The sequence below is a fragment of the Notolepis coatsorum genome (genome assembly GCF_963971535.1).
Source record: "Notolepis coatsorum genome assembly, chromosome: 19".
Taxonomy (NCBI): domain Eukaryota; kingdom Metazoa; phylum Chordata; class Actinopteri; order Aulopiformes; family Paralepididae; genus Notolepis; species Notolepis coatsorum.
The window spans coordinates 624,958-651,234 of NC_140183.1; the positions used below are offsets into that span (position 1 = coordinate 624,958).

Sequence of the window (26,277 nt, forward strand, 5' to 3'; positions counted from 1 at the left end):
TGTGAGCAGACCTCTACTATGTCACAGCACTGGAAGAATCCCCAGCAGAGCCACGCTGAAGAGAACTTCCATCACTGTCAACAGTGTGGAAAAGACTTCAACTGGATAAGTGACCTCATGAAACACCAGCAGAGCCACAGTGGAGAGAAACCCTACCACTGTCAACATTGTGGAAAAGACTTCAGCTGGTTAAGTAGTTTTAAGGGACACCAGCGGATCCACAGTGGAGAGAAACCCTACCACTGTCAACAGTGTGGAAAAGACTTCGCCTGGTTAAATGTCCTTACGAGACATCAGCAGATCCACAGTGGAGAGAAACCCTACCACTGTCAACAGTGTGGAGACACCTTCAGCAAATCTGGTGCCCTTAGGAATCACCAGCGGGACCATGGTGGAGAGAAACCCTACCACTGTCAACAGTGTGGAGACACCTTCAGTAAAGCCGGTACCCTTTGGAATCACCTGCGGGTCCACAGTGGAGAGAAACCCTACCACTGTCAACAGTGTGGAAAAGACTTCAGCCGGTTAAGTAACCTTAAGAGACACCGGCAGGTCCACAGCGGAGAGGGTCCCGTCCAGGATCACCAGGTCCACAGCGGAGAGGGTCCCGTCCAGGATCACCAGGTCCACAGCGGAGAGGGTCCCGTCCAGGATCACCAGGTCCACAGCGGAGAGGGTCCCGTCCAGGATCACCAGGTCCACAGCGGAGAGGGTCCCGTCCAGGATCACCAGGTCCACAGCGGAGAGGGTCCCGTCCAGGATCACCAGGTCCACAGCGGAGAGGGTCCCGTCCAGGATCACCAGGTCCACAGCGGAGAGGGTCCCGTCCAGGATCACCAGCGTGGGAAAGACTTCAGTGTACACGGTAACCACGGTAACCTTCAGAACCACCAGCACATCCACAGTGGATCAGGGCCGTACCGAAGGGAATTTTTTAACATTCGAAGCTTCTATTGAAGTATTTAAACGAAGCTTCGAATGTCTATACAAAAAAATTACTTCAAAAAACTTTAAAAAACGTCAACTTTAAAACTAAATACTCAATTTGAAAGAAGTGATTAGTCTGATTAAATGAGTCTTTTTCTTTTATTAAATCAACTTTCTTTAATGAATATAACTGGTCAGTTTCGTCAACATAAATAATCCAATAAGGGCATGGTTGGTATGAAAGTGATGGTGACGTCTTATAGCATAATATTAGTGTAGCCTAATCTTTAAAGCCCAACCTCCAGGTTAAACCCTACTGATCAATTATGGGTAGTTTACATCATTGGTATATAATTTCATTATTTATTTTTTTCCATTTGACACCGGAAATGCCACTCTGAAAGAGTTAAAAAGGTCCACGCACGAATAACATGCACGCGCGAATCAAAAAAGCTTATCAAACGCCGACGTCACAACAGGTGAACAGGACAACAGGTGCATATTAATGAGCCGAATCTAAAAGCTTATCAGACGCTAGCACCTAGCACGGCCGTGACGTCACTTCAGGAAACGTATGCCTTATGTCCGTCCGGGTCATAGTACTAGATCAATGGTGGCTCACTCGGTGCATCACAGTTAGCCTATATCTCCGCCGTCCCTGCTACACGCAGTCGGGACCACTACACTCACTGACGTTAGCCTATAGCCCGCCGTCCCTGCGGGTGGGTCTCTCCTCTTTGTGTGCCCCCGTCCCCGCGGAGGAGCTTGTGGACTCGACGGCGGCGGCAGCCGCGGGGCGCCGGAGCCCGCAGCGCTAGTTAGCTCATAGCTATCGTGTAACACTAGCCTTTGCGGGCTCGGGCGCCCTGCGGCTGCCGCCGCCGTCGCGTCCATGGGCCCCCCGGCACGGCACCCGTGGGGACGGGTCGGGGTGTACAGAGAGGAGAGAACCATTTTGGGTCGGTCGTTCATGCCGGCCAGCGAGCCGGATGTCGGGATATGTTGTTAGCACAATAGCTACCAAGCTAAGCTATGTTATCTACTAACGTTATAAACACAATATGTGTACAACGACACAATGATTTACATTATTACAAATATGGTAACGTGGTTGTGGCTTTTACAAATAGTGGTTAGCTTTAGAGATGGATGGATGGCTATAATCACGGAGCAATAGTGAGGTGAAACAGATACATTTTCATTCGGCTAGTAGCAAGCATATATCTATGGTAGCAAGGCTCTCTGCCTGCCACTAGCTGTGTGACTCTCAGCGCCCCCTGGTGAGCCCCCTGTTGTCCTGCACCTGTTGTGACGATCATTTCGATTACACACGCACGTTATGAACCATTGATTAAAATATGCATGTGCGTGGTGATTGTGTTGGGCAGACAAAATGTTTGATAAAAACACTAAAACTGGGTCAATTTCAATACTTTTTTTTCCCCTTCTTCATGAAAGCCACTGTTGGCCTAGTCCACATTGTTTATTGAACAAAAATACAACGTGGAGGTTGACCTTTAACTGCAACTATGACGAAAACCACCATTGGTTTAAACAGATTGAAATAGACACATAAAAAAAAAAAAATTAAAGAAGAAGAAAAATGTATTATTAAAAATGTAAAGTTCTAATGTTGATTTAGAATTTGAATGTCAACATTATGATCGAAGCATTCGGTACAGCCCTACAGTGGATAGACAATCAGTAGGAATGGGAGAGTAGGGATGTCCCCATATCAATGTTTTATCCTTTAGTTAATTATCACAACACCAGGACAACCTACGATGATAAAGTGTAATAAAGTATAATGATATACCATCCAGAAAACAACTTGTTTAACCCTTTCACTGCCACACAACAGCCGGTTAACCCTTTCACTGTGACAATACAGAAGGTTAGTCCTTTACTATCACACAACCGACGGTGATGCTCCATTATTAGCATCATTAGCTCCGCGGATAACACTTTTCTAAGATTTTCATCGAGAGATCCAGTGTTCTTCTTCTCATGCCAACATATCACACAGTTTCTCCATAGCGACGCCTTCTGTCCAAACTAAATATCCAACAATGACGCCTGCAAAGATGGTCCAGGCAGACAACTGGGGTAGCGCTGCATCACTAAGTGGTGAGGTGTCAGCTACAGCCTCCTCTAATACAGTGGTTCTCAACTGGTGGGTCGCGACCCATTTTGTGTGTGAAAAATAAAATAAAGTATTCTTTATTTTTTTATATATATATATATATATATATATATATATATATATATATATATATATATATATATATATATATATATATATTTTTTTTTTTGCACTACCTATCTTTGTGAAAGTGGCTTCTCAGCTCTGGTCCAGCTGAAGACAAAGCAGAGGAACAGATTGGACATTGAGCATGACCTCAGAGTTGCTTTGTCTACCAACCATCACCCCAGACTTTGAGACTCTTGTCAGGAGCAAACAACATCCCCAGTTATCCCATTAGTTCCCTGGGATGTTAAGCTAAGAAGTCTGCTAAGAAAGATATATTATTTATTATTATTATTATTTAATTTCATTGGGTTTTTAGCCCTAGCTGCACTTTTGTTGCAACCCCAGTTATCCCATTAGTTCCCCCAAACTTAGGTTTGTTATGTTAAGCTAAGAAATCTGCTAAGAAGCATATATTATTTATTATTTAATTTCATTGGGTTTTTAGCCCTAGTTGCACTTTTGTGTTTATTTCATGTTTTTAACAGTGCATGAAAGATTGTGTATTACTGCAATTTTTATTTTTTTAATAAATCATAGTGGTTAAAAAAATTGGGTTGCGACTTAATGACTAAGGAAAATGTTGGGTCCCGAGGCTAGACCAGTTGAGAACCACTGCTCTAATAGGTGGTCTTGCCGGTATTTAAACTACAACATCCATGTCTCATTCTCTGTGCTGCTGCTTCCATACAGCTGCTTCTCATGCTTCTGTTTGCCTCCACCCCCCCCAGTATCCACCTGTGGTCTCTTGTTTCTTTATGGTCCAAGAAGGACATGGCTTTATATTAGGGATGTCCGATATTATCGGCCTACCGATATTGACATTCAATTGTAATATCGAAAATGATCGGTATCTGTTTAAAAAAGAAAAAGATAATTTTTTTTTAATTTAAATTGTTTTACATTTATTTATTTAACCTTTATTTACCCAGGCAAGCAAGTAAGAACAAATTCTGATTTTATTTATTGTCAAAAAGTATGCATAATGTTGTGTTAATTCCACAACAAGAGATATGTAATGTTAATTACCTGAAATTATTACGTTTTTTGGGGGGGGGGGAAACCCTGCATATATCTGTATCGGAAATTAAGAGTTGGACAATATCGGTATATCGGATATCTGTAAAAAAGCCAATATCGAACATCCCTACTTTATATGGTTCCCACTAGGGGAGGGGTTGGTCATTGAGCACTCCCTGCTCTTACAGTATGCTTGGCTGGCTTTAAATTATGCTTAGCAGGGAGTGATTTAGAAACAGCCTTGATGCCAAAATTAAATGTTTTGATAGTTGTCTTACTGAACTGATTTTCACTCTCATATAGCTCTCAGCCTAGTACAACAATGTAGGGCATATCGCATTTATTTCAATTCTCAATGAGGAGAGAGCGTATGCACTATGCACTGCAGCAACAAGCGGCCGCCTAGAGGAAAAGTTCAAATTGAAAATCTCTGAACTCTGATGGCACTGGTGTCGTCACTACTGTTCATAAACCGGTGGTGAGAGTGATGGTATGTTGATATTTCAATATTGTTGTCAGAGACACAAAACCCATGCGCAGCGTTTATTTTCCTCTCACTGCACAAGCACTTCATCCCAGCTTCCTGCCAGAGAAAAACACTATATGGACACAAACCCTTAGGCTGCATATTGTGCAAATAGATTTTATTGTAGGGTGTTAATATCCAACCGCAATGTCAGGTGTAACAAGGAGATTAAAGGTGGGTATGTTTCTCTCTGCTCCTGTCTCTCCTTCCAGACCCATCGCATCTCTCTGTCTGTGAAGAGGAGGTTCCCCCTGAGCAGCAGGAGAGGAGCCCCAGCAGTCTGGACCAGGAGGAGGCAGAGTCTCCACGGGTTAAAGAGGAACAGGAGGAACCCTGGAGCAGTGAGGAGGACGCTGAGACCACTGTCCTCTCAAGGATCAAGATAACCTGTGTGAGAAGTCTCCATGAGCAAAGTCAGTATCATGAGAATAATAATTCAACTTTATTTATATAATAGCACTTCTCCATGAGCAACATCAAGACAAATGCTTGCACTCGGGTGTTCTACGAGAACAGCTGTAGACCAAATGCATAGTGATCCTGCGTGGTTGAAAGTAGAGGACAGATCGACACGCAGCCTACTAACACTATTCAGGAATATAGCTGTGTCTAAACAACCAAGCTGCCTCAAGAATAACCTTTCCCCAAGACAGACATGAGCACAGGACAAGACAAGTCACCAGGGGTCCTGTTTCAATTCCTCTACCGAGATCAAATGCAATGAAATTAACTGCTATGTATAGGGCCAGCTCACAGTGGAATAGGTTGCCATATGAAATTACTCAAGCAACAAGCAAAGAAAGCTTTAAAAAGCAAGTAAAGAGGTTACTTTTGGGTACAGGCACAATGCTTGATATTAGGGGGGTAACGATTCCACCTCACAACGATTCGATTCGATTACGATTCTTCAGGCAACGATTCAATGCATCATGAAATCTCTTCATTTGACCACGATTCGATTCCATTAATTTTCTATTCATTTTCTATCAGTTAATTCCCCAAAAAAAATGTAATACACAAATGTGGCTGGGGAACTGATTCACTTGGGACTATAAGTCAATAAAAATAATACACACAAATAATTTATTTTTTTAATTTAATTTGTTTTATTTCGATTAATTTCTATTATAATCGATTCTAACATATTCAAATCGATGCATCGAACCGAACACATTAGAATCGATGCATTTCGATTAATCGATGCATTGTTACACCCCTACTTGATAACATTTTATTATTTTACTAGTCATTTTGTAATACACACACGCTCTCACACACACCCTCTCTCAGTCGCTCGCTCGCACACACACACACACGCTCGCACACACACACCCTCTCTCAGTCGCTCGCTCGCACACACACACTCTCATGCTCGCTTGCGCACACACACACGCACACGCTCTCACACACTCGCTCTCTCATGCTCGCTCGCACGCACAGACTATCTGTCGCTCGCTCGCACACACACACACACACACGCTCGCACACACTTGCTCTCTGTCGCTCGTTTGCACACACACTCTGTCGCTCGCTCGCTCGCTCGCACACACACACACACACACTCACACACTCACACACACACACACACACACACACTCACACACTCACACACACACACACACACACCCATGATGAATTGAAAATCCCCTTAACAATTGTGTGTATTGAGCCGTACTGTATTGTACCCATTCTGCCATCTGTTAATAAAGTTTTCAATCAATCAATTAAACACACACACGCTCGCTCTCTCAGTTGCACACACACACACACACACACACACACACACACACACACACACACACACACACACACACACACACACACACACACACACACACACACACACACACACACACACACACACACACACACACACATGCTCGCACACTCTCTCATTCAGACTCACTTCCAAAAACCCTGCGCTTCCTAGATTAGGCACTATATACATTTTGATTGCGTTCACACCGACAGCAAACTGCACCATGCTCCACTTCGAAAGGGGCGAGTCCCAACTTTAATCAACAGTATTGATAGATTTTAAAATATACGCTGAGATCTTTTGGTGATTATGAGGCGGCCGGACAGGAATTTGAATCGGGAGTCGAGGGTGAAATTCAACCGATGGTTTATTTGCTGGAGCACACAAGAAGAATACAGTCCTTTGACCGGAGCCCTCCCTCCACGGACTAAGGCCATGAACAACCGAAACAAACACGGCTTTATACTTTTGGGAGTTCCATCTTTAGAGAGGATGATGACTGGTTGATTGACTGATGATCGACAGGCTTGGTCCTAGATGGTCATTATGTGGGGATATATGTGAGCTGGATATGATATTATGTTCATGTCTGCTCATCGTCAATGGCCTGGGGCCGGAGGCGCCACCACGCATGCGCCGGTCGTTAGGTCACACAGGTTAGCAGGTCAAAGTATTCCTGGGTGAATGGTTTGGACATTTGTCGGGAGTATCTTTTTGATTGGGGAGAATAAGACAAATATATTGCATGCGTCTGTGGTTCTGTGTAAGATATTAATTAAATATGATATATTAATGAAGTAATCTATGGGGCAAGTCTAACTTTATGTTCCTAGATGTTAAATAGTAGTCTACTCTGGACTGGACAAGGGGTACAGTATGTGTAGCTGGCTGGTCAAGGGGTACAGTATGTGTAGCTGGCTGGTCAAGGGGTACAGTATGTGTAGCTGGCTGGTCAAGGGGTACAGTATGTGTAGCTGGCTGGTCAAGGGGTACAGTATGTGTAGCTGGCTGGTCAAGGGGTACAGTATGTGTAGCTGGCTGGTCAAGGGGTACAGTATGTGTAGCTGGCTGGTCAAGGGGTACAGTATGTGTAGCTGGCTGGTCAAGGGGTACAGTATGTGTAGCTGGCTGGTCAAGGGGTACAGTATGTGTAGCTGGCTGGTCAAGGGGTACAGTATGTGTAGCTGGCTGGTCAAGGGGTACAGTATGTGTAGCTGGCTGTTATTTGAGCCCAGGCCCACATTCCACAGGACTGAGACGCTGCTCCAAGGGACTGTGACTCCTGCTTCTGTCGTGCTGTAACGTGACAGAGAGACATGCGTTTAGGGATATTCATGAAATATGAATGAAAATTATATCAGTATTATGGCATTTATACAGTTTGTTTAAACAAGTGAACTTCCTCCGAGCTCTCTCTCTCTGCCTCTCTCAGCGCTGCGAGCCAACTGCGCTGTCCTTAGTGGATACTGTAGCTCGCAAAGACAGAGCAGATACCGCGCGCAAACCCCGCACAGTTCTTAGTGGATCCCGCCCCTCAGTCTTTCCTATGTTCAGAATCAATTTGTTTTTTTATTACCCATTCCAGAATTAAGTCCAGATCCTTTTGCAATTGCACATTTAGCTCATCCATGTTGTTTGATGACTATACACTGTAGAATCATCGGCAAACATAGCTAGACTAGCCTTACTGAGGACAAGTGGCATATCATTAGTAAAAATAGAGTGGAGCAACGGGCCTAAACCACTTCCCACTGTACTGTAAAAAGCACTCAACACTTTGATGAACATTGTTACTCAGCTGATAGAGTTGTGCCCTTCCTGATGACTTGTCGTACAGAACTTGTAAGTCGCTTTGGATAAAAACGTCAGCTAAATGACTAAATGTAAATGTACCGTCTTTACAGTAGAAAAACGACCATTAAAATAGACAGTTTGTGTTCTGTTTGATAAATAGCTCCTCATCCAGTTAAGAGTCAAATTATTAAAACCATAAGCAGCAAGTTTCATTAAGAGCATATTGTGATCTATTAGGTCAAATGCAGCCCTAAAATCAAGTATTACAGCACCCACAATCCTTTTCCTATCTATATCACTCATCCACTGATCAGTCATCTGCATTAAAGCAGTGCTTGTGGAAAGGCGGCTGGGTGGCGCAGCGGACATTGCGCTCGTCACCAATGCAAGAGACACCGGGTTCGACTCCGGCCGTCATACTAATTCAATTGGCAGAATTAGCGGGTGGAAGTCGATGGGTGGTAATCTGGACGTTGTGGACAGCGCCTCCTACAGGTCGGTTGGGGACGCCTGCACAGCAGAGACAGGAAATAGCGGGGGTAGTGTGAGCCTCCCACACGTTACACCTCGCCACTGAGAGTCCGCGCTGGCAGGTGAAGAGATGTGACAGGCTGCCTCCTCGTGTATCGGAGGCGACATGTGATGCAAGGCTTCTATCCTCACTACAACTGGCCAGTGGGGGGCATAGTCGAGCAATGTTCAAGACAGGGGAGGGGAGAATTGGCACAGCGGAATTGGGATTGGAGGAAAAAGAGGAGAAAAAAGTGGAGAAAAAAAAATAAAGCAGTACTTGTGGAGTGAAATTAGGGTTAGGGTTCCATGAGTTAGGGTTAAGAATGCTGATAGGGTTAGGGTTAGGGTTAAGCACTGGAAGAATGCTGATAGGACAGCTATTAGCGCATGAAAACATGTCCTTCTTGTTTTTGGGTAGTGGAATAACTTGTGCAGCTTTCCATACACCTTTCAATAAGCTTAGATAGAAAATATGGCATATGGTTAGTGCAATAGAGCCAGAAACCATACCCAAGAGTTTCCCAAAAAAAAAATTATTATTATAATTTCTTTTTAGATCTTTCCCTGAGAGTACTACAGTACTACTTTTGTTTTGTTAAGTGATGCTGCACTTAGCACTGACTGCACTTAGCACTGACTGAGAAAGTACACAGACAAAATAAACAAACTGGTAAAAAAAGCAAGCTCTGTGGTGGGAGTGGACCTGGACAGTCTGGAGGTGGTGGCAGAGGGGAGGACGAGCAGGAAGCTGTACGCTATCCTTGAGAAACCCTGCCACCCCCTCCATGGTGAGCTGACCGCAATGCGGTCCATGTTTAGCCACAGACTCATCCCACCCCGACATACCACAAAGCGCTTGGGGCAGTCCTTTGTGCCGGTGGCAATCAGGCTCCACAACCAAACAGGGCCAGGACGGGCCAACTGCCGTGGACTGGAGGAGCTGGGTTGTGGACTGTAACCAATTAATTTAATTATTTAACAACACATTCATGATTGGACTTGTTTCTTTTTCACCACTCTTTTTTTTAGCTATTTTTAGTCCTATTTTAGCTATTTTTATCCCTGTGTACTTGTCCATCTTGTTTTAACACATGTATGTTATGTATAAACTGTTTTTTAATTGCTGTTTTTAAATAGCTATTTTGCTGCTTATGCTGTAAAGCAGCGGTTCTCAACAGGGGTTCCCCGGCACACAGGGGTTCCGCGGAGAGCTGCCAGGGGTTCCGCGAGATGCCTGGCAATGTTCTTTAAAAATATAGAATGACAACAGTCTTATTTTGAAAATCCTATAGCGGGTCTCATTTCTGCCCACGCGCAGCTCCAGCTAAATAACTAGGCTCCGAAAGCTAGCAACATTTAGGTCATTATGATACTCTTATTTTGAAACTCTGTGGTGTCGTGACTCATATCCGCTCTACAGCACACAGCCAATAAGGATGCATCTCAACACAACAGGCTGAGCAGTGAGCTTAGCGTCTCTCAGCTCAGCAGTAGTAGCGTACTCTGGATCTGGAACGCGGACATTGAAACACAGCAAGGATAGTGTTTTTGCGACCCAAAACAAATCCCTGCTGTTTTATTCCGCAACGGGTCAAATGCATATAACATGCTTTGCAATCCTTGCCATTCCTTTGTGGCCACGTTGTGTTTAAGACCGGAATTAATGTCCCTTTAGCATAAGCTAACAACAAGCCCTGTTCAGAGCGACAGAGAACAGCAGGGTGGGGACTTGGAAGGAGGACTGGGAAGGAGGGGGGGGGGGGGGGGGGCATTCTCCCTCTATGTGTGTGCGTTTGAAAAGATATGATGAAGTCAGACTACTATATTATATTGATAGTAAATGTACTGAGGGTGGACAGACAGATTATGTTGATATTTAAACATAAAAAATACAATACATAATAAATATCCATGATCATCATGCAACATAAAACAATTGCAGGAACGGTTTGGGAGAGGAAGGTGTTTTAGGTTGCGTGTTCCAAAAAATGTACTTAAAGTTTAAAGCTCAATATATCAAAACGTGGCACTTTATAGTGAATCCAAATTATTTTTTGGATTACAGAAAATTATCCCTAAAGTGCTATCTGATGCAGCTGCACTGTTTTCCATGAAAATACCATATTTGGATACGTTTGACCATTTCTAAAAATCTGAAAATCATTAAGTCACTCTGGATAAAAAAAGACTTTACAGACAACATTGAGACAAAGCTTCCTGACACATCTCCATCCAAACTCTTGGAAGAACTCATTGAAATCTCATCTGATACCACCTGGAGAGCTAGTTTCAGAGTGTGGTGCTGAGTACCAAGTATCTCATGATGCTGCAGTTAAGGTGTTGATACCATTCAGCCCCACATATGTGTGAAGCTGGCTTTTCATCCATGACGGCTCTGAAAACAAAATATAGGGCCAAGTTGAGCCTTGAGGATGACATGCGTGTTGCCTTGTCAAAGATCTCCCCACGTATTGACCGTATTATTAGCCAGCAGCAGCGGACCTCGCATTGAGCTAGAAATGTCCACTGAGTGAACAAGTGCTTATTTTCTGTATTTATTTATATTTTTTGAGAAATGGTAACTTGGTGATCCTTTTCTGTATTTAAAAAAAATACATGATTTTCTGTTTTTGAGAAATTGTCAAACTTATCCAAATATGCTATTTTTATGGAGAACAGTGCAGCTGCAACAGATAGCACTTTAGTGATCCTTTTCTGTATTAAAAAAAAAATACATGATTTTCAGTTTTTTCTTAAATAAACATTATTTTGAAAGCAAGCACTTTTGTCATCAGATTCAGACAACTTTATTGATCCCGCGTGGGGCAATTCATATTTGCAGATTCACCAACAAGCAACAAAGACAAACAAACAACAAAACATCTCAACGACAGCACGGCAAATAAAGAATCATTGTATCATCATTGTAGCAAAAAAGACAGGACCGAAAAAGTCTTTATCGTATGTAGGGGTGCCCTGGAATATTTTATTGCACACAGGGGTGCCTTGGCAGCAGAAAGGTTGAGAACCCCTGCTGTAAAGGACATCTTAATCTCCCCTTGGGGATAAATAAAGGTTTTCAATTCCATTCAATATTACAGTTCTACTTTGACGTTTTAATGTTGGACCAAAGCATTGCATGTAATTAGAATACAGGCAAATAAAAGTAATTTCGTTTAAAGTACAATCTTGGCTGTCTTTTTCTCTCATAATAATATTGTAGTCCGTATACAATATAATGTGTCAGACTGTTCTCACGAGTACAAACTGTTATCCTCACCCTAACCGTAACATTAAAAGGGAACAAATGCCAAACTGGTTTGAAGTGCATTCTCTATGAATGCACAGACACATGGGTACAGTGCAGGCTTTTCCCAACGTGTTGTAGTTCCTACCAAACAATATAAATGTCCCCCAAAAGTTGTTTCCTTTAACATAACCACGAAGCCACATAGAAGCTGCAGGGATATTCTCCTTGCAGAACAGCCATGGGGGTACTATGAGTCCACAATGTTAACACTGTCTCCCTCTAGTGGCATGGTGGTACTACGAGTCCACAATGTCCCTTGATAACAATGCAGAAGCTAGGGGACCACAGGACTAGTACTGGAACCAGGACTCAAGCGGCACGGTGGTGTAGTGGTTAACACTGTCTCCCCCTAGTGGCACGGTGGTGTAGTGGTTAACACTGTCGCCTCACAGCTAGAAGGTCCAGGGTTCGATTCCCGCTTGGGGACCAGGTTTCCGCGACGCCAGGTACCCAGGTGGGGGATCTCCCAGGCCTTTCTGTGTGGAGTTTGCATGTTCTCCCCATGCTTGACCTATTCTAAAAATGGTGTTGCGAATTAAATGGGTTAATCAGTTATGCCTTAATCTGGTCAATTAGTTTTATGTTGGTTTGCAGTGGAATGTCCCTTTGAGAGAAACACTAGCTAATAATAACCTATTTAAAAAAAAAATTATTAAAAGAAAAGAAAAATGTTGCATGATAGGCTTGTGTTATTCGCGATTAACAATTAATAAAAAAAAATATGTAGCAAAATACATCTGTGGGGGCTGCAGTCATAAGGAAATGCATGAGAAAATGGTTAGGGAAGTAATCATAACTACTTATTGGTCACAGGAGTCTTTGAATGGTGATTCTGAATGGTGGCATTTTGTTAATACTGTGACGAGCCTGGTGGTGTTCAGGGTCAAAACACGTATCAGGCTCTAGTACAAAAAGTGAATGTTCAATACTCAGGGTTTGTCTTCCGGTCCAGGGTCAGTTTCACAAGGGGGTTTCTCAGCCAGTCCAGGGTCCAGTACCACGAACACCTTCTCGCTTTCTCCTCTCCTTTCAACTACCTCTCACCTCACAAACTCCGTACAACACTCTCTCTCTGCTCTCTGCTCCTTCCTCACCTCCACTCAACTCTATTCTGTCTCTCCTAGGGTTTTATGCTATCCGTGTCTGGTGTGTGTGTGTGTGGGGGTGATCACGTGGTGCACAGGTGTATTCCATCAGTCCTATCAACTCCTTAATTAACTCTCCTCTGCCCGTGGCAGTAGTATCTCCCTTCCTCTATGTAGCCATGGGACGGGGGATGATATCTGCCACAATACATTTGACTGCTTCGGGCAATCTGTTAACTCATTCAACGCCATAGCCAGCGCCCATCTCTGCTCTCTAGCGCCAGATTTCCATTGCCTATTTTCACGACATTTCACGATCTTTGCGGATCTATTGTATATTCTATGTTATAGCTATGGAGAAAGCTCATTTGACAGACACTATTTGTAGTCCAATATGTAAAAAAAAAAAAGACGATGAAATAACACAATGAAATAATACAAACACAAACACTCTTGGCTACCTTATTTTTTATGTACATTATATGTGGCTTCCATGTCAATTTCTCATCCAACATAACACCCAAAAATTTTAACTCAGATACTCTTTCAATATTAACTCTGTCAATACATAATGCCACATTGTCCTTCTTTCGATTAGTAAATATCATAAATTTCGTTTTTTCCAAATTTAGGGATAGCTTATTGTTATCAAACCATATCTTAAGTTTACACATTTCATTTACAATGTCATCTGCAAATTTTTTAAGGTATTTTCCTGAACTGAAGAAATTTGTATCGTCAGCAAATAAAACAAATTGCAATATGTTTGACACTTCACATATATCATTAATATATAAAATAAAAAGTTTGGGCCCCAGGACCGAACCTTGAGGGACACCACATTCAATATTCATACATTCAGATGTGTAACCAGAGAGTTGTACATATTGTTGTCTATTTTCAAGATAGCTACTTAACCAGTTCATCGCCACCCCTCTCACACCGTATGTTTGTAATTTAGAAATTAAAATGTGATGATCTATCGTATCAAATGCTTTTTTTAAGTCAATAAACACCCCTATTGTGTAATTCCTCTCATCTACTGCTGTGGTTATTTCTTCATATATATTCATTAAGGCTAAGGCTGTTGATCGATTTGCCCTGAATCCATACTGACTCTCACTCAGCAGGTTATTCTTTTCAATAAAACTATCTAATTTATGAGCAAACACTTTTTCAAGAATCTTGGAAAATTGTGAAAGCAAAGACACTGGTCTGTAGTTGGTAAAGCTGTGTTTGTCCCCAGATTTAAATAGAGGAATAACCTTTGCTATTTTCATTCTGTCTGGAAAGGTGCCTGTTTGAAAGGAAAGATAAAAAATATGACACAGGGGGTTAATTATACAATCAATGGTCTTCTTCACAATTATCATGTCAATTCCATCACTGTCAGTTGATGTCTTATTTTTTGAATTTAATGCTATTTCTATAATTTGTCTTTCACTCACATGTCCTAGAAACATAGACTGCAACACTTTACTTTCCCCTGTCCAGTCTTTATTTGCTTTCCCTTCATTATGACTTTGGATATTCTTAGCAAGGTTTGGGCCTACATTTACAAAAAATGAATTAAATTCATTTACCACTTCATTCACGTTTTTAATAACTGTATTGTTGTCATTAATGAAGTAATTGGGTAAATCTGCAGATACAGCTTTGCTTCCAATGACATTTCGTAAAATCTTCCAAGTTTCTTTGATATTATTTATATTTTCCTTTAAGACATTATTATAGTGTTCTTTCTTTGCATTTCTAATTATAGTTGTTACAAAGGATCAGATTAAACAGAATATATATATATTTATTGATTGATATATATTGCATAGTATTTGTATATCGTTTGATATCCCTTGTATATTCCTTGTACATATACACGGAATGTCCCTTTAGCCTAGTACAGACCATAATATTTCATTCTCCTATTGGACAGCGGTCCACAGGCGCCAGGGCCGTGCCTCCAGAGTCAGGTTCAAAGCCACCGTCAAGACATGTCTGTACATGCCCGGCCTTGCCCAGGAATACGAGACAGAAATGAGGTTGGCACTAGATTGTTCGCCGTGCATATAAATATGGCGCAGGTGAATACAGAAGTAGAGTTACCCAATAAGTTGAAGCCTCACCCACGATACAACGTGCGGTGAAGTATGGCCTGTTTGGCCCCAAATAGAGCATTGAGACCGTGTGCGAATTAATAACTGAATTGTCAGAGTTTGGCGCTATACCGTCGAGTGCGACATATTTCTATTAAGTCAGTAATAGTCTATTTGTGTATAGTGTATCGTGCGGCTAAAGTTCTACAGTGACCAGCATCACCAACGCTTCCTCGTATCAGCTAGAGTGCTTATCCAGGCTGGGCTGCTTTCATGGCGCTTTCACCCGAGGAGACCTAGACGAGAACCGTGTGGACATGTACACTGGATTAATCTACCCGACGACTACATAGCCCTTTGCGGCTGGATTATATTTGTTTTGGTCCTGTGATTTATGGAGCGGAGAATCGCCGACGCCTACACGTGTGGGATTTACCCTGTGAGGAGCCACGTCGAGTCTGCGCCTCAGAGAGCCTGAGGCCAGCTAGCTTTCTTCACTGTGGAGCTACAGTCTACGGAGAACAGCTGTATTCGTCTGTGGATCAAGAGACTATTGCACCGTCTCCTGTACTTGGAGTCTCCTTAGTCATCGTTGACCAGACTCTCTACTACCGACAGATCCTCTACCCCTGCTGGCTTACAACCGGGGGGACCCTTCCAGTATCTCCCGCTATATATTACTAGTGTACCATAGATATAATTCCCTAAGATTCAGGTTGTATAATTACCTCCTGCGTAACCAGAGAATGGACATTCATTATTGATTTGCCTACGCACATTCCTTTGCCTTATAAGCGCATCCAAAGTAAAATAGAGAAGTATATTATGTACCTTTTGCTGCAATAAATACTTAATTACCACTTTGTGTGGAACCGATTCATTGTGGGAAGTGTTCATCATATTTATATATCATGTACTGTATGGCCAGTAATTAAAGTACATAAAGTGGTAGTGGTTTAATGATACCATACTTATCAATACAGTCAGGGAATTGTACCCCTCAGTTACAATAGTAGTTAATTTATTTTTGTAAGCTTTATATTGATTTTCAGCCTTTTTTGTTCTTAATTTGATAAAATCTCTATAGAGTTTGTTTTTCTTTTTACTTGCATTTTGTAAGCCCTTTGTCATCCAGGGTTTTATTTTATAATTACATTTTTGCTTCCGTACTACCATTGGACAGTGTTCTTCATACAGCGACAAGTAAATGTCCAAAAATGCCTCATATGCAGCATTTACTTCTTCCACATAAACCCCTTTCCACTCCTCATTAACCAGATCATTCCTGAACTTGGCTATTGTGTCATCAGTTCTTACCCTTGTGTATCTAAGGGAGTTTTCTTCCTTCTTTGTCTTAATTTGACAGTCATATATTACAAATATAGGTAAGTGGTCACTAATATCATTTATCACAAGTCCGCTTTTAATATTGTTCTCCAAAGTGTTTATAAAAATATTGTCAATTAATGTAGCACAAGTTGAGGTTACTCTACTGGGTTTTGTGATCAGTGGGTAGAACCCTCTGCCGTATAGAGCATCCACAAAATCTGATGTGCAGTGATTAGATTGCTTTAAGAGATCAATGTTAAAGTCTCCACAAATCAGACATGTTTTGCTCTCATTTAACCCATTCAATAACTCTTCCAAACTGTCTTTAAATGATTCTATGCTTGACCCTGGTGTTCTGTATACACAAGTAACAACAATATTCTTCACCTTATCCATTTCAATTTCCACAGTTATACCTTCCATTAAGTCATCGATTACTATACTTTGCACTTGTTTACATTTCAAGTCACTGTCCACATACAGGGCCACGCCCCCTCCCCTTTTGTTGTTTCTATCCAGGTGATACAGCTCATAACCCTCTAAGTGAAAATCAGCACAATTCTCCTGCTTTAACCACGTTTCAGATAATGCTATAACTGAAAATCTATTATTAAATGTTTTTAAGTATTCATTAATCTTGGTGAAATTCGCATAAAGGCTTTACAATTTAGGTGTATCAACGAAAACCTATTTTCTGGTTTAACAATGTCATTAAGCTGTTCATCTGTATAATATTTACAGGTATTATTAATTACACTCTATCTCTGCTCTCTGCTCCTTCCTCACCTCCACTCAACTCTATTCTGTCTCTCCTAGGGTTTTATGCTATCCGTGTCTGGTGTGTGTGTGTGGGGGGGTGATCACGTGGTGCACAGGTGTATTCCATCAGTCCTATCAACTCCTTAATTAACTCTCCTCTGCCCGTGGCAGTAGTATCTCCCTTCCTCTATGTAGCCATGGGACGGGGGATGATATCTGCCACAATACATTTGACTGCTTCGGGCAATCTGTTAACTCATTCAGCGCCATAGCCAGCGCCCATCTCTGCTCTCTAGCGCCAGCTTTCCATTGCCTATTTTCACGACATTTCACGATCTTTGCGGATCTATTGTATATTCTATATTATAGCTATGGAGAAAGCTCATTTGACAGACACTATTTGTAGTCCAATATGTAAAAAAAAGACGACAAACAAAAACACAATGAAATAATACAAAATAAACAATAAGACATCTCAAATTACCTGTTGGGACATCCACAGTCACATATTAACATTGGCCAGCAGATGGCGTCAACAGCTCACTTATGCTGCAATGGGGAAATATCAAGTCACACTTCAGACTGGGGCCTTCAACACATTGCTCAACCATTACCACTAGCTCAGTCACATGTGTCCTTCCAAAAGTTCGCCACTACAGCTAAATTACATTACAACAAGTGCAGAATTGCTCATTATTACATAGATACCATTACATACACCCCGGTTCATTGCCCGGCAACTTATTTACAATATGTAAACCATCAATACGTTCTTTTAAACCAGAAATATGTTTACAGGTGATGAACGAACGTCTTACCCCTTTCAGCATCCAGATAGTCTGGCGTGAAGGGGGAAGTGCAAGGGGAAATACGTCACTTCGGCAGGAAGTGACGATTTCAAAATAAAAGACTGAGAGTAAAAGATAATAATAAACAAATTAAAATAAAACGTGAGGGAGGGATTCTTCGTGGAATACATAACAGTATATTTTATATATACCTGCTACATATACGTTCGCGTGTTATCCCGTGGTGAATATTGTATAGTTTCAGAGTGATCCAGGTTAATTCCTGGAAGCTGAGTTATGGAGCGCTATGTGCATTTTGCTAAAGTCGTTTGCGTTGCTCGCCTGGACATGATACTATTTCCAAATCAAAGGTATATAATAGGTATTATGTTTCATCATGAAGGCATCAAAGGTGGGGGGGGGGTCGTTTTGTGATGCTCTGATCGTCAGCAACGGCATACGTTTTGAATACTGCATACGTTGATCGCTGCGATCGATGTGAACTCATTGTAGGATCAAAGTAGGATTGACGTCATATAGTCCTTACCTTTGCTAGGAGTTAATCCAAAATGAATCTTCCAATTGTCTGATCACGATTTCCAGTATTGATGTCCATCGGGTCCCTGACATGAAATATCACAAAATATGCATCAAGTGTGCTGGACACGTTCCAAGTTGCTCGAATGAAGCGTTTCACTTGCCGGGGTCCAAATTCTCCACCCGGACCATAGAAAATGTAACACACAGTGTGAAATAAGGTTTCAAAGGGTAGGCGATACTACCACCTAGTAGGATTCGGCCGGCATTGCACTCTTGAGGTCTCAGAATGAGTTCCAATGATAACACCGAGGTCCGTGAGAGTGTATAGAATATTAAAATAGAAAAAACGATCTAAAAACGTAATATTACGTGTTTGGCGGCCAACGGTTGGTGAGCAAACGCGTAATATTACGTGGTTGGCGCAGAATGAGTTGATGACTGCTACCTAACGTTAGCATAATTAGCAAGCATAGCATAGCTTAGCGTAGCTTGACCTGTGTAGTCAGTTTGGAAACTAATGAAATAAGACATTCAGGAGATGTCTGGTCGCTCATTATTAGTTATCAGGAATGTAAACACACCAGCCACCACAGTTGGAGGTTGAAGCTATGGGAGGCAGGTGGGGTCAAAAAGGGTAATGCCTTTAATTGCATTGATTTATTAAACGTTAAGGTTTTCACATTTATTTTAACCCTTTGGTTGCCGTTCACGAGAATTCTCAGCGGTTGAGTGCTGGAAACGAAGATTCTCGTTTCTGTTTCGTTTTTCCTTTTTTTCGCTATTGCCATTCATAATCCATCGAGGCACCTTGTGCAGGCTGTCCTGAATGCCTGTAACTGTTCCGCAACAGTAAGTTACTTCCGGGGTAGGCCTGATTGGCCCCGACAGGCACGTGACGCGCAACTTTCTCTGCCGCGCGGCACGCTCCGCGGAGCGGAGCGGCAGAGCTTGCGGAATTATGTTACCGCCCTAATCCGCCATGATTTTCATTCGGCGCTTCAGCTCACCTGGCAGAGCAGCGGTCCTGCGGTCCTGCGGTCCGTTGTTGACGAGTTCGAATCCCATCAATTTTTTTTTTTTAACGTGATTTTTTTTTTAACGTGTATTCTTTCGCCGGTTAAGGTTAGGCATGGTTAAGGTTAAGGTTAAGGTTAGGCATTGTTTCGGAGTTGATTAAGGTTAGAACGTTTAAGTTTAGGCGCTGTTAAGGAGCTGGTTAAGGTTAGAGTTTGTGTTAGAGAATGGCAATATTCTTTCTATGGTTAAGGTTAGGCATGGTTAAGGTTAAGGTTAAGGTTAGGCATTGTTTCGGAGTTGGTTAAGGTTAGAACGGTTAAGTTTAGGCGCTGTTAAGGAGCTGGTTAAGGTTAGAGTTTGTGTTAGAGAATGGCAATAGACAGCCTATTTCCGCGCGACAGCTCTCAGCAGCCTCGTTGCGCGTCCTGAGTTTGCTGCGTCACGTGCCTGTCGGGGCCAATCAGGCCTACCCCGGAAGTAACTTACAGTTGCGGAACGGGTACAGGCGTCCTGAATGGGTCTGAGATTGCAAACGGCCAATACCGCCGTCTAACGCCTTGCGGCCGCTATTGCACTCCATTTGAAACGATGTGGTTTGTTTTCTTGGCCGAGCTGCGGCGTGCAGGCGGGGTCTTAATACCCCGGCAAGACAAGCGCTTATAACGATGCATCGACTAGGCTCCCCCCCCGTTCATGTGCAATGCTGGATAATGCTGGAAACACGATCGCGACCAGTATTTGGAATGGCGATCAGATAATTGGATTATTCTTTTTGCAGTACATCATAGACAAGGTAAGGACTATATGTTATCAATCTTGCGTTGATCCGATTCTTTCCCCGCGATCGAAGCGTGTCTGTGTGGTATGTGTGTGTGGTGTGTCCCATTGGTAGTGATCACAGCACGGAGGGGCGCCCCGCTCCAAACCCCCTTTCATGCATGCATGATGAAAGATAATACCGATAATCTAGCGTTGATTTCAGATTGATTGTTGATCCAAGCGAGGAATGGCAACGTGTTTAGTGAATTTCACTAAACCGCTGTTTTCGCGTCTTTTCCTGTGATTACTCAGAATCACTCAAACTATACTCATATTCACCACGGTATAAAACGGAAATGTACGGATGAAAAAAGTATCTGTTTTTTGCATGTTGACCGGAAGAAACTCACTGACAATCGACAATGTTATTAGATCCATAGCTATAATATTTAATATAGTTTTAGCACTGCAAACACCGGCATTATCCCCATTGAACAGAGCGCTGGCACTCATGGCCCACAGCGCCCCCTGCTGAATGGCACTTGATGTGTTAATATATATATATTTTGTAACGCTTCATTACATTTTCACATTCATATTGACAACCCTAGTAATTATTATAATGTAATGCATGAAATGTACGTAGTAGAAAAGACTCACGCACATCCCAAGTGTAGTCACGGGTGCTAGACTCAAAATAGATCTGTAATGTTGTGGAAAAAAAGTCTGCACACCGTCTATAGTGTTCCCAAGTTCCCAAGTGACACTTGAAAAAGGCCACAGGCCGAAACGTTGTGTTCAAGTACATTAAACCTTGGGAACACTATAGACGGTGTGCAGACTTTTTTTCCACAACATGCATGAAATGTAGACATTTAATGGCTATCTATATTTACAATATCATTTTCTGCTCCTCCCTCCAGACCCCCCACATCTCTCTGTCTGTAAAGAGGAGGTTCCCCCTGAGCAGCAGGAGAGGAGCCCCAGTCTGGACCAGGAGGAGCCAGAGTCTCCACGGGTTAAAGAGGAGCAGGAGGAACTCTGGAGCAGTCAGTAGGGAGCAGCTCCAAGGTCTGCAGGAGGCTGATATCATGTTCACTTTCATTCCTGTCCTTGTGAAGAGTGAACATGAGGAAGAGAAACCTCAGTCCTTGTGGTTTAACCAAACCCAGACTGAGGAGCACAGAGAGTCTCCAGCCACCATCTCAAGTGAACGGATGAAAACAGAACCTGATGCAGAGGACTATGGAGAATCAGAACCAGCCAAAAACGTAGGGAGTTTTTACATATAATCGTAAAGTCTTTATAAAGTCCAATCCAGAATCCACTACGTTGTTGCATTGTATTGGTCTGGTTCATTTCACATTGACATTTGTCTTCGCTGATCCACACAGCAGACACTGAGAAAATTATCAACACCAAGGACTTGGAGCGCAGGGCGCATAACAAAGGACTGAGACAGGCAGACCCAGAGGTATGAATTGCTACCTCGTTTGTAATTGAAAAGTGAAACCCAGATTCGGCTCAAACAAGGGACTAAACACGTTTCGCAATTATGCCACATCAATGTGGAACGCCCTACCCAAAGCTGTAAAGCAGGGGTAGGCAACCCTAGGCACGCGGGGGCATTTCCATAGGCACAGGGGGCAGCATTAAAAAAATAAAAATAAAAATGGCTTTGAAATATTATAGTGAAATATTTTGCACTGTTGTCGCATTTATCTTGTTGAAATCCTCCCACAGGTTCTTTTTACTACCACATATTTAATTGAGACCCTTTATTTGTTTATTATTTTAATTTAGCTGGAAATACATTGCTACATCATTCAGTAACATTTGCAGAGCCTTATAACAAAAACATTATTACGGTCACCATTTTCTGTTAACTTATTATGGATTGAAAACTGAAAACCTTAATGCACAGTAACTGAACTCAATATTTTTAAGTTCTGGTAACTTATTATTATTATTTTTTTTACAGTGTAGTCTTGCGATCAATCAAAACTTATTTACACAATATACCTCACATTCACATCCTGGTGTTCTCCATTAGGCCTGTAGGTGGAGCTATGACAGCACACGTACAGTACACACACCGATGGTGTGTGATGTGTCCAAAAATGAATGGGCAAATGTGAGTGAAATGGTCGCACTGTATGCAGCTGTTTGTCTGCATTGCATTCCCCCTCCCCAACTCAGATTTAGGGTTGATACAACCATCATAATAATATTGTTAATAATAACAATAATGATGTAATAATGTAAAAATTATCATTAAAAAGACCTGATTATGAGAAAGAAATTTACGATGCATGGAATATTGTTGAGGCACACTAGTTACAACTATATTTCAAACAGGCACTCCATGTCAAAAAGGTTGCTGACCCCTGCTGTAAAGGAATGTGAATCATTACCCACTTTCAAAACCACTCTCAAAGAACACCTACGGGAGACTGCAATTCGAAACTGGCCCCTGTAAATGTCCTAACCCAACCCCCTCCAATGTACAGTAAATTACCAAGTATGGTTTTGTCAATATTCCAATGTACAGTTTTGCTTGTACAGTTGTACAGTGTCCCCCACCCACCCCTCCTACCCAACCCTCCCCCCCCACCCACCCACCCAACCACCTCCAATGTACAGCCCACCCACCCAACCCCCCCCAACCCCACCCCACCTACCCAACCTCCTCCAATGTACAGTTTCTATGTCAAATGTATATACTCTCTTTTCTAGACTCTTTTTGTATCACAAACAGTACTGTATTTGTAAATCTGGTATGTCATAAATGTATAGATGTAACAGTACTGTCTATCTGTTGTCATATATGTTATGATGAATTGAAAATGGGGGACCCTGATGTAAACAAGACGAAAGTCTTTCTCTGGTCTGCATCCCCTTAACAATTGTGTGTATCGAGCTGTACTGTACTGTACCCATTCTGCAATCTGTTAATAAAGTTTTCAATCAATCAATCAATCAATCAATCAATCAATCAATCAAACCAGTCCTGTCTAGAATTTACTCGGAAGCTCTCACCCAGCATTGGATGAAACAACAAACAACAAATCAAAATAACTTGTGATTGTCAGAAATTGCTCCATTGCTTTTGCTTATTAACATTAACTTGTTTGATTGGCTATAGGCTTCAGGTAAACCCCTCCCGGAACTATGTGAAACCACTCCTGTCTGGAATAGATGGCATTGTTTGATTGGGTATACAGGCTTATAATAAATCCCTTCCAGGGGTTTTATGCTAAACTATTGTATGTAGATACACAGGGAGCGAAATTAACTTTTTGACTCACCGGCCAGTGGCGGGTAGATGGGAAGAATCTACCCGCCAAGCATATTTCTTACCCGCCAACTTTTTTTTGATAATTTTTTTTTTTATTATTATTTTATATAGATTTTTTTTTAATAAAATATATATATTATATAATCATACTTGTGGTTGTGTTATCTGCGAGACATCGCCACCTCGCTGTCTGCAAACAGCTCCACTGTCTGTGTGTATACTCGAGTGACCTCCAGCTCCAGCAAGGATTCTCCGGGGGTGCAGCTGGACCCTAAACGCTACATTCAGCATGCAAAAGAATTCTCCGGCGCTGCACCTGGACCCTAGTCAGCAGCCCTCACTCATGCGATGTAAACCAGGGACTCGAATACGCATGTTGTTGTTGTAGTAGGACATTGATGCCAAGAGCTATCTGTAGCTACTGCTGGATGGCGTTGGGACAACGCCTCAGTGAACTATTTAGTTTACTGCGACATTTCGTAGTGACTAGTTACCTAGCCAACGGAGGTATTATGCACTGGACTATTGCTGGAGGATTTGTTGATGTCGGGAGCTATCCGTAGCTAGCCGGCTGGATAACGTTACACAATGCCTCATGTATTAAACTAAGTGAATAGTTGACTGGGTCATTTTGTAACGGTAGCTAACGTTATCTCACGAAGGTCCCACACTGACTAGACTAACGTCACGGTGAGGCAATAGCCTCTGTTTACATGCAGGCATACAGGGGTAGGAGCAGCAGTGCTAAGTGCTAACTAACGTCACGGTGACTCGGAGGCAATAGCCTCTGTTTACATGCAGGCATACAGAAACAGGTGGGGAGGGGGTAGCAGCAGCAGTGCGCGGTGCGCGCTTCATGTCTGCTGAGACAGCGAGTGAGAACTCCGCTAAAGAATTTGATCATGATTTTCGGTTTTCACATGACTATTTGATTGAGCGCCACACGGCGCTCAGACGTCTCAGTGGGAGGCGCCAAGCGTAAAAACTGAGCGCAAATGGCGGGTGGCGCTCTCTAGTTTCGGTCCCTGTAGATACATAATACCAGTTGTGATATGATATTGGCCTCTGGGTCATATAGTAGCAAGTAGGTAGCTTCCTGTCTGAACATGCGTCACTCTGCACTAGGGGTGTAACGGTACACAGAAGCCAAGGTTCGGTACGTACCTCGGTATTGGTGTCACGGTTCGGTACGATTTCGGTACAACAGGAAAAAATATTTATAATTATTATTATATATTTATAATTATTATTATAATTATTATTATTAAATAGAATAATATTCTATAGGCTTGCCGTGGTAGTCAGTGATACTGGTGTCATTCTGTGTTCAGGCATCCAATGAGTAAATTAATTGCCTACTGCCCCCTTAACAACTTATGCAACAACTTAGGGCTAGATCCACAAAGAATGGATTGCACGGAGCAAGTTGCACCCTTACTTACAATTCATTATGAATTGAAAATGGGGGACCCTGATGTAAACAAGACGAAAGTCTTTCTCTGGTCTGCATCCCCTTAACAATTGTGTGTATTGGATCTACGCAGGGTCGGGAATGAAGTAAAACACTGACATGAAGCAAAGGGGATCATCCCTATATGTTCCCCGGGTCCTATGTTCCCCGATTGATTGATTAATTGATTGAACATTTTATACATTTTTATTATTTTATTAATGATTAATGTCCGCCTTGTTTCGAACTGGCTAAGCTTAGGCCCTCTTTCGAAGTTGGTTAGAGTTTGGAATCAGGGCTGGTGGTCTAAAATTGTCAATCAATCAATCAATAAATCAGGGAACATAGGACCCGGGGAACATAGACATGCTCCCAAGCAAATTACATTTACATTTAGTCATTGAGCTGATGCTTTTATCCAAAGCGACTTACAAGTTCTGTACAACAAGTCAGCAGGAAGGACACAACTCTATCAGCTGAGTAACGATGTTCATCAAACAGTGCTGAAACCTGGGTGCTGCAGTGTTGAGTGCAGAGTAGTAAAGACATAGTAGGTAGTAATATAGGCAAGGGAGATTATTTGGTGGCAAAGTGCGTGATAGTAAAATTTGTAAAATTCAATAAAAATAGTGGTGGATTGGGATACAGTAGATTGTCAACGGATTTCACGAGTTTATGTTTATTGAAACAAGGCCCTGATCCAGGACCTGCCGCTGCCAATTTATAAAAACCACATTGTGAAACTTTGAACAAACAAAAATAACATCCTCCATCACGGAAAATAATGGTGTTTGTTTTTTATAACATGGAAGTAGCATTTAAAGAAGGAAAAAAAATAAGATAATTATATGGGTTCGAAATTTACAACTCCATTCATAACTTTATTCACAATCACAATACGTCAAAGTCAGGAGATACAGGCGTCATGAGGTACCTATGTGCAAGAACTGCTAGGTCTCCAGTAGATGGCAGTGTTGCTCTTTACACCACTGCTTTTAGGAGTGAAAGTGTGTCATTGTTTGACTATGAAACTGCCCTATATATCTATATAGTCTCTTCAGGTTG

The 26,277-nt window shown here is 42.1% G+C and overlaps 1 long non-coding RNA gene across 1 annotated transcript; it reads left to right on the forward strand.

The window, feature by feature from the left end:
* Positions 1-724: 724 nt before the first annotated feature.
* On the forward strand, positions 725-22,926 carry LOC311246807. The gene is made up of 3 exons (XR_014620817.1): positions 725-865; positions 4,934-5,134; positions 21,388-22,926. It is a non-coding gene; the product is annotated as an uncharacterized lncRNA (long non-coding RNA).
* Positions 22,927-26,277: the final 3,351 nt, after the last annotated feature.